At 43.9% G+C, this 9417-nt stretch overlaps 4 non-coding genes across 4 annotated transcripts; 2 read left to right on the top strand and 2 right to left on the bottom strand.

Annotated features, from left to right (window-relative positions):
• The first annotated feature begins 559 nt into the window (after nt 1-559).
• Nucleotides 560-723, top strand: LOC135045062 (U1 spliceosomal RNA). Its single transcript, XR_010237596.1, has one exon. It is a non-coding gene; the product is annotated as a U1 spliceosomal RNA (small nuclear RNA).
• Nucleotides 724-875: 152 nt separating this feature from the next.
• LOC135045172 (U1 spliceosomal RNA) lies at nt 876-1038 on the top strand. Its single transcript, XR_010237700.1, has one exon. It is a non-coding gene; the product is annotated as a U1 spliceosomal RNA (small nuclear RNA).
• An 828-nt stretch (nt 1039-1866) lies between these two features.
• LOC135045287 (U1 spliceosomal RNA) lies at nt 1867-2029 on the bottom strand. Its single transcript, XR_010237794.1, has one exon. It is a non-coding gene; the product is annotated as a U1 spliceosomal RNA (small nuclear RNA).
• A 152-nt stretch (nt 2030-2181) lies between these two features.
• On the bottom strand, nt 2182-2345 carry LOC135045059 (U1 spliceosomal RNA). The gene has a single exon (XR_010237593.1). It is a non-coding gene; the product is annotated as a U1 spliceosomal RNA (small nuclear RNA).
• Nucleotides 2346-9417: the final 7072 nt, after the last annotated feature.

Raw genomic sequence — 9417 nt, forward strand, 5'->3', positions numbered from 1 at the left:
TACTTTGTGCCTTCCAATGCACAATGCAAACTACAGGTAGTGCTGCAGGGCCCACACCCTTTTACTTGCCTTACAGAGCAGCTCTGGAGCTGTTACAGTGCCCAGCTGCTGCAAGAAATCAGCTTGAATGCTTCAGGGGCTGGGGCATAGCCAACATGAGCCCCACACCGAAGGAGGGTGGAGGTGTTTAATGCGAACTAGGGGTCATCCAAGCACCGCAAAAGGCCGCCATGCCCTGCACGCCCCTTTTCTCTTTTCATATGCAGATGAGGGTTGAAGCCAACTTTGACCCACTGCTTGGATGACATCACCGTATGCAAATCCATCTTCTGCAGAACTTCCCCCAGGAATGCTTGCACTAGTTGTTGCATTTGGTTTGTTGTTTGGGGGTGCTTCAGTATTAGGCAGCCTTCTGCCCTCCCATGTTCATCTGAAAATATGTGTTCTCCCTGCAGTTGTTGTCCCCAGATGAGAGTTCCCTTGTGCTGCCTCAGTTGAATCTCCTTTACTTGACAGAGATGTGCATGAGCAGCGGCCCTCCCCAGCCCTCTTCCAAATCATACTTATTTTGCATAGGAGATACCATGGTCATGAAGATTTTTCTCCCAGGGTGAGGTTCATTCATTGCATTTTGGGTATGCTGACCCCTGTGATTTCCCCAAATGTGGGAAACTCGACTGCATTATTTGTGGTAGTGGGAGGCTGTGTTTGTGATTTCTTCTGGTCAGCTCTGGTAAAAGTCAGATTTCTTTGTTTCAGATTTTCCTTTAGCCTTGTTCTTCTTTCGAGAGTTCCCTTGTGCTGCCTCAGTTGGATCTCCTTCACTTAACAGGGGGGTGCCCGAGCAGCGACCCTCCCTAGCTCTAGCCCAACTCCTACTTACCTGCCAGGTGAGATACTATGATCATGAAGGTGCTTCTCCCAGGGCAAGGCTCACCCATTGCACTCTGGGTGTGCTGCCCCTGCGATTTCCCCAAATGTGGGAAACTTGACTGCATAATTTGTGTTTCCCCTGGTCGGCTCTCGTATAATTCAGATCTCTTTGTCTCAGATCTCTCTCCAGCCTAGTTTGCTGTCTGTTTCCACTTCTCTTTTCTTCAGCCGCTCCCTTCTATACCCTAGTGCACTATCCTGACTTCTCCTCCCGTCTGCTTACTTTGTGCCTTCCAATGCACAATGCAAACTACAGGTAGTGCTGCAGGGCCCACACCCTTTTACTTGCCTTACAGAGCGTCTCTGGAGCTGTTACAGTGCCCAGCTGCTGCAAGAAATCTGCTTGAATGCTTCAGGGGATGGGACATGGCCAACATGAGCCCCACACCAAAGGAGGGTGGAGCAGAAGGCTGCCTAATACTGAAGCACCCCCAAACAACAAACCAAATGCAACAACTAGTGCAAGCATTCCTGGGGGAAGGCCTGCCGCAGATGGATTTGCATATGGTGATGTCATCCAAGCAGTGGGTCAAAGGTGGCTTCAACCCTCGTCTGCATATAAAAACAGAAAAGGGGCGTGCAGGGCATGGTGGCCTTTTGCGGCGCTTGACTGACCCCTAGTTTGCATTAAACACCTCCACCCTCATTCGGTGTGGGGCTCATGTTGGCTATGCCCCAGCCCCTGAAGCATTCAAGCTGATTTCTTGCAGCAGCTGGCCACTGTAACAGCTCCAGAGCTGCTCTGTAAGGCAAGTAAAAGGGTGTGGGCCCTGCAGCACTACCTGTAGTTTGCATTGTGCATTGGAAGGCACAAAGTAAGCAGACGGGAGGAGAAGTCAGGATAGTGCACAAGGGTATAGAAGGGAGCGGCTGAAGAAAAGAGAAGTGGAAACAGACAGCAAACTAGGCTGGAGAGAGACCTGAGACAAAGAGATCTGAATTATACGAGAGCCGACCAGGGGAAACACAAATTATGCAGTCAAGTTTCCCACATTTGGGGAAATCGCAGGAGCAGCACACCCAGAGTACAATGGGTGAGCCTTGCCCTGGGAGAAGCACCTTCATGATCATAGTATCTCACCTGGCAGGTAAGTAGGAGTTGGGCTAGAGCTGGGGAGGGTCGCTGCTCGGGTTCCCCCCTGTAAAGTGAAGGAGATCCAACTGAGGCAGCACAAGGGAACTCTCGAAAGAAGAACAAGGCTAAAGGAAAATCTGAGACAAAGAAATCTGACTTTTACCAGAGCTGACCAGAAGAAATCACAAACACAGCCTCCCACTACCACAAATAATGCAGTCAAGTTTCCCACATTTGGGGAAATCACAGGGGTCAGCATACCCAAAATGCAATGAATAAACCTCACCCTGGGAGAAAAATCTTCATGACCATGGTATCTCCTATGCAAAATAAGTATGATTTGGAATAGGGCTGGGGAGGGCCGCTGCTCATGCACATCTCTGTCAAGTAAAGGAGATTTAACTGAGGCAACACAAGGGAACTCTCATCTGGGGACAACAACTGCAGGGAGAACACATATTTTCAGATGAACATGGGAGGGCAGAAGGCTGCCTAATACTGAAGCACCCCCAAACAACAAACCAAATGCAACAACTAGTGCAAGCATTCCTGGGGGAAGTTCTGCAGAAGACGGATTTGCATACGGTGATGTCATCCAAGCAGTGGGTCAAAGTTGGCTTCAACCCTCATCTGCATATGAAAAGAGAAAAGGGGCGTGCAGGGCATGGCGGCTTTTTGCGGTGCTTGTGACAATACTAAATACTTTTGTCGTATAAACAACCCTTTATGAGGTCTAAGAACACTGTACGCTGTTTACTTAAGAAGTACCGTAAGGGTACACTAGTTGCGTAACGATCGCTCAGCCGTAGGCGAGACGCTCAAGCGTCACGTTCGCTCACGGCCCAGAGATCACAGGACACGTTATTGGCTGTTGACTAACGTAATGATTCGCTATGGCGTAGCAGACGCTCGAGACCACGAGGAGATCACCAGCAGCGCAGACGCTCACAACGCTATACCTTTATGTCTAAACCTTTTAACAATGAAATACACAGAATACCTTAATGTGGATACAGGGTGTAAGTGCAACCTTGTGTAACCTGACTAACTACAAAGCTGCTTGAGCGTCACCGACGCTCAAGTGAACACTTAACACTATAGAAAATACACAGATACTGGTTTAGGGTCCAAAGCCTATTAACTGTATTATATCTAATATACTGGTAAAAAGGGGATAACAGTACAAATGATACACTACAATATAACAAAGACTTCCTAACCAAAATAGCTACACTAGAAATACAATACAATACAATTACTATTTATGGGAAAATGGAAGGGGAAGAGAAGAAGAGAGAGATAGAGAGAAATGGCTCATGATAACATTAAATAAGAGACAACATGGTTGCAGATAAAACTACACATGTGAGAGACAATCGCTGCGCAGTTAGTCAATGCTGAATACAGCATGGGATGGAAGCTAGACTCCATTTTGAGAAACCTCCACTTGATTCCAAAGACCACACCACATGGCTGAAAGGGGGAGGGGAAGACATCCAGCAGCAGCCATTTTAGATTTGCAGGTCCAAACACATGGCACTTTATTCCAAAATGTCCAAGCCTCAAAACAATGCATATGTTCTGATTTTACAATTCCAAACCATCTAAATCACCTTTCACAATGTAATCCAACTTCCTAGAACCATCTCATAATTTCACATCCCAAACAACTTCAGTATCTCAATAACCAGAGCATATTCATCACAAGACCAGATCACAATGTAATTAACACAAACGTAACTGCATGGTGGTATTTATGATTAACAGGATATATATTATAACTAACCAGCACAATCTATTTTAAATCTCCATAGGCAAACAAATACCACAAATACTATGCTACAGATTGTATACTGTTCCAATTCATCACGGACTTCACAGAGTATCCACAAACACCCAACAATCACACAACCAAGTTACAATATCCTATTTAAAACCAGAAAGCAATCTGTCTGTTTCCTTATCTAGCCATGTGAAGTTCAATACTTAGCCTTTAGTTTGGAAGATGTCCTGGGGATTCAGCCGCCATGCTGCTTGGTGCCAGGTAGCTGTGTGTGTGTCTGTGAGTGTAGCTACATTACATCTGTTCTCTGAGGCCACACCTGACCACTACCTTCCTGTTTGACCAGTACCTGGGGGAGGGGTCTTTCTTTCTCCTTTGTATATGCTAATCAGGTTCAGCCCTGAAAACTTAGTAAAAGGTTGTCTTGAGCATCCATTGTTCTAACAATATGATCTTAGCTTTTATACATATAATCATATCTATCCGCTGCAATGTCCCACAACAACACAACAGGCCTCAAACTAACCCACACCTCATTCTGCTTGCTTCAATACCAAACATGATGTGTTTATCTGGTTCGGTTCGAATGATACACATCCATGACATTAATTCATTAGCCAATTCTAAATCTCCATGATGTCTGGTGCTGTTCATTATTATAACCATGTACTGTATGAAACAAGTGCCGAATCCATCTCTGTGCCATGTCCGAGCAAATGCGTGTGTTTCCATATATTGCTGTGCTCGCTGCGCATATTTGCAAGTATAGCGACTTATATGTGTGCAGTTTATATGGTCTCTCTATGTAATATTTTTGACTTTGACAGTCCACCCTTTGGCAGTCACCAATAACTGCCACTTCCTAAAACATTTCAAAAAGAGAAAAATATATGTCAGGGGTTAATACATTTCCATGGTTGGGTAAGGGAGGAGAGAGGAGAAGGTGTGAAGAGGGTATGACCTAGTGAGATAGCAGAAGCATGTGTGTATGAATCCATGTTTGGGGGGTCATGTATCATCGTGCCGTACGTGTTGTACATCAAGCTTCGAGGTATTGCGAAGTATACATTTGAATTCCTTCTTATCCCGTACTAAGGGTCTGTGGATGGGCTGTCAAACTTTACCGAGCTCATTTCGGCTGTGGTTGTAATAAAATGGGGGAGCACATTTTAGTTGATGATACATGAATGGGGGAGGTATGTGGTTGCTGATAACTGTGCCTGTATTCCCTATCGACTATGTGTGTCATTACCTGAGGGTTGTAGAGATGAAGATAAAGAACACTTATGGAAAATGCAATGATATTCTATGTCAGGGAAATGTACATCTGTTGTTGAAGTTTTGTTCGGTATCTGTTGAGAGTCGTCTTCTTTGCGCTGTATTGCTCTTTGGGCATGAGCAAATAGCTTTGTCAGTGCCATCAGATTTACAAAAAATGTTGGGCTAGCGTGAGTTTAAAATACTAGGGAAACTGGGGATCCATGGCAAAGTTCATCAAGTGTCCATATCATAGGTCGTCAAAACTTCATCTTTGGTTCTTGTCTGTTGTCTGTATAGCGTCTCGTTAACTTCCTCGTCCAAGGGGTCTTTGTATCTTGGAGAAAAGCAGAAAAACAGGTGAAAGAAACGGACCGTATAATCGCATTTTCATCACATCATGGTTTCTATCATTGGGTCATATACCAAATCCAGGTTAATTACAGTTTCCTCACTCCTTAGACTCATTACCTCAGGTAGTACTTTTCCAATACAACACAATCCTTCAGAGTTTGGGGCAAGCCGCTCATACGCCTTTCTCCCGCATATGAAATATGCATCATCGGGGAGAACATATGGGACGGAATATGTCATTACCATGTTACACATTTTCCATGTGAACTCTCCTAACCCTAACTCTCCCATCTGTTTAGTACACGTATCAGTTTGTACGATATGTGCACAGTATCCTGGTGATACTTCTCCAACTCTCGTAATCCTATTTCCTAAGGTATACCTATACCGGAAAGATTTTCCTCTACTGGCTATGTGGCGTACAAGCTCTGTATCTGTAGGCATTCTATCTGCTCTATGCGAAAAGGTCATGGTTTGGTTGCTCCATGACACTTCCCAATTTCCCGGCTTTCGGGGATTGGAGATGTTAAAACATAATAGGGACCTATCCACATGGTATTGGTGGAGCTTCAAACTAGGAGGGCTGGAGATATTAAACCTCCTGTCCACCGGTCTCCCACCCTTTAGCTCAAGTACCTCCCCTACCGTTAAAGGAAATGGTACTAGCCCTGATTTACTATGACCCTGAGGTACTTGAGAGCATACCCAACAATCTGTTTTATTTAACACACTACCCACTAAGGAGTGATAGTCACTCAATGGATGCCGGTCCATATGGATATTAAAACTGGATTGGCATTTCGTTATGCATCCATCCTCAACCATTGTCACAGAGCCTACAGATACAGTTTTCTTTTTGAACTAACAATCCTTCACAATTGTTTACAAATAACATGGTTGTTAGATCGTGCCCGGTACTCGCCTTTGCTTGGTGATTGGGTTGCTATTGGAAATTTACACCTCCGTCTCAGTCATCAGGACCTTTCTGGATCCTTTCTCGACCTCACTGGTACTCTCACCGAAACAGACTGCTCTGGTCAACATCATGGTCAACAGGAAAATCCATATCACAGTCTCTTGGGGCAAGTCCATCTTACAGGAGGAGAAAAGAAGAAATTTGTAAAGGGGGTATAAGAAATCAGTTTGAGGGGGAGAGAACTTGTTACGATAATAAGTTCTCTCGTCTTGTTGTTCTTCTTGTTCTGCTGTCCTCTCAAAGGTGCTATCTCTCAGTCTTCCAAACGAACATTCTGGTGATGCAATATTCCTTCCTAACCGGCGATCTTTCTGTAAGGAGAAAAAATCTGGCATTACCATTGGTCCAACTGAGGGGTGACATACCATCTTTAAACCATGAAAACATGAGTGAGAAGAGAGAGGAAAAAAAAAAAAAAAAAACAAGAGATAGAGAACAATTCATATGCATATATATATTACATAACTCGACATTAACCATCAATAGGAAAAGAGAAACAAAGCATTTTTAAAACATTGTCAACATTAAGAAAACATTGTTAGCATTAGAAAAACATTGTCAGATTATCAGGCTGTCATATCTACGTGTCTAATGGTCTCCTTGAGCAGTCCCTCCCCACCAGCACCTGCATTACTCCACTGTCTGTATCTGGCCAGAAATACATTGTGGCGGAGGTCATGCTGGGGTTTGGTAGACTTCTGCAAGGACCAAGTGGATATGCAATGTGTGAATTCTTACCAATACTCGTCAGAGATGGGGATAGAGAGAGAGAGAAAAAAAACAACATTTCACAGATACATTTACAACGTTTCACCTGGTCATTCCTGTGTCTTCAGTGAATGACCTCCCAATTTATTAACCGTTACCTCAGGCTTACCATCAGTCGTATGATCACCTTTCTTGACTACCTATCATGGGTGTGGCTCAAAATTCTTCCTATGTGATCCCTGCTTGTAATTTGGTGTGTCATAACTTTTGCTCATTTTCATGTCTAGGGGGTCTGATTTTATGTGGGCTGTTGCAGTTACTGGCATAATGCCCTTCTCTTTTGCACAGATCACAAATCCTTAAGTTCCTCCATGTGCCAATGGCCTGGGGTTTTGGTTGATTTGATGCCTCCTCAAACGCTTGGATGCTCATCACCATCAACCGCTTTCCCTGTACCTACCTGATTCCTTGGATACCATGATTATGTCGTTGTCTAGGGAGTTGGTATGCCTTCTGTGAATCTTTGATCATACAGTTAGATCTTTCCTAGGATCTGGGTAATCAGACATGATTGATCTCAATTCTGTCCGGGACCAGGGATGGCGCATTGCACTGTCCTTGACGGGAATGGTTCCCTGATCATCAGTCTTCCCATTGGGGACTGTGATCACCCTGACAGGACTAAACTCAATCACATCACCTTGTTTTGGTCTTACAATATGGGGTACATTTGTTTGTGCGTGATATAAAACATTGTACGTACCTGTGGACACGACCTCACCTGACCCTCCGTTAGGGGGTTTGATTATTGCCTTTACCAATTTGGTCGCGTCCACCTGGATGTCTTGTAGGATGGCTTCTTTAAGAGGTGCCGACATCGTTCTGGGCTCACTTTCTTGTTGGTAATCCTGAGGGAAGTTTAACATGGGGTGCGACTTGCACAGGTTAACATTTGTAATTTTTACACTTTAATTTTCATAAACATTATTACATTTAACACTTTCATTCTTAATACAGTTACTAAGTGCATTTTTATCGTACAACATTGTGCCATTTCTCTGCAACCATAATCCTCTTCAATGCCATGTCTCTCCTCTCAAGATGAAAGTTAGATATGTAAGTTACATTTCTTTGCATTTCACTTTCCTGTTGCCATAACTGCAAACAATCATCATGTTTAACTCGTTGTTTCCAGGATTTTATGAGACTGATCCTTTGCCTTAAATTATGCAACACCTCTAAGTCAAAACTACCTATCCCGGGAAATGGTGCCTTATCCCCCGCAGTCATTCGTGTCCATTCATCACAAAAGGTCTCAGTGTGGGGACCATATTTCCCCCACATTACTAACCGAGCAGACCCTCGGGGTCTGCAAGCCTCTGGAGTCTGAATCCTGACCTCCGACCGTCTCTGTGTTGTGCACTTGGCTGCCATTGTGGACCTTTTTAAACACAGAAAAACTTCCTAAAATGCACCAAACACAGAACTTCGTTGGAAATCCTTAAAGCTCTTCCACTGAACTTCTTCTGCTCCGGGTATCCCCGTTCCGCCTTCTAGCAGACACGTGTAGCCGTTGCAGGCCCTATCTCTAGAGATTTTCCTGAGAAAATTCCCTTCCTTTTTCTTTACACAAATCACGCTTGCATGTGCTCCCTACAACACGTATGAGGGCAAGATTTACGCATGGATATACGACCTCATATCACGTTGCGTTATTGGTCACACATACAACCGTGCGGTCCAATCGTACCACTTATAGACACTTGTTGCCCATAAATGGTAGGATCATTGGAGTCTCCCTACTGTGCTCCAAAACAGCCAGAGCGTAATACAACGAAAACTTTATCACACTCTGTTGCACGTTTTCACTCAGATCGTGCTCATCACGTTCCACATAGATCACACAGATCACAAAGTCCACAAAGCGGAATTCAATACCGTTTTATCACATAGATCACAAAGTCCACAAAGCGGGATTCAATACACTCATACCGTTTTCAACCCACTATCATTCTTATAGTTTTCTGATCAGAAAAATCATTTCCCGTAGTCTGATAGCTCTCCCCAGAGGCGTTACAGTAAAGTAAGGTATTTAAACTAAATTTTGGAAACTGAACAAATGTGTGCTATTGTCTTGTGGCTTCTGTATCGCCTTACTATAAGCGATATTTCACTATATAAACGCTTACCAAACACCACACAGTATCTTCTATGCTGTGTGCTTGTTTTTTCTCAGCACGTTATCAATGCAAATGGCAAACAGGAAGGTGAGATGTGAAACTTACACAGATGAAAATGCAATTCTAAATTTAATCTAATAACATACATTGA

The sequence above is a fragment of the Pseudophryne corroboree genome, unplaced genomic scaffold, assembly GCF_028390025.1.
Source record: "Pseudophryne corroboree isolate aPseCor3 unplaced genomic scaffold, aPseCor3.hap2 scaffold_90, whole genome shotgun sequence".
Lineage (NCBI taxonomy): Eukaryota > Metazoa > Chordata > Amphibia > Anura > Myobatrachidae > Pseudophryne > Pseudophryne corroboree.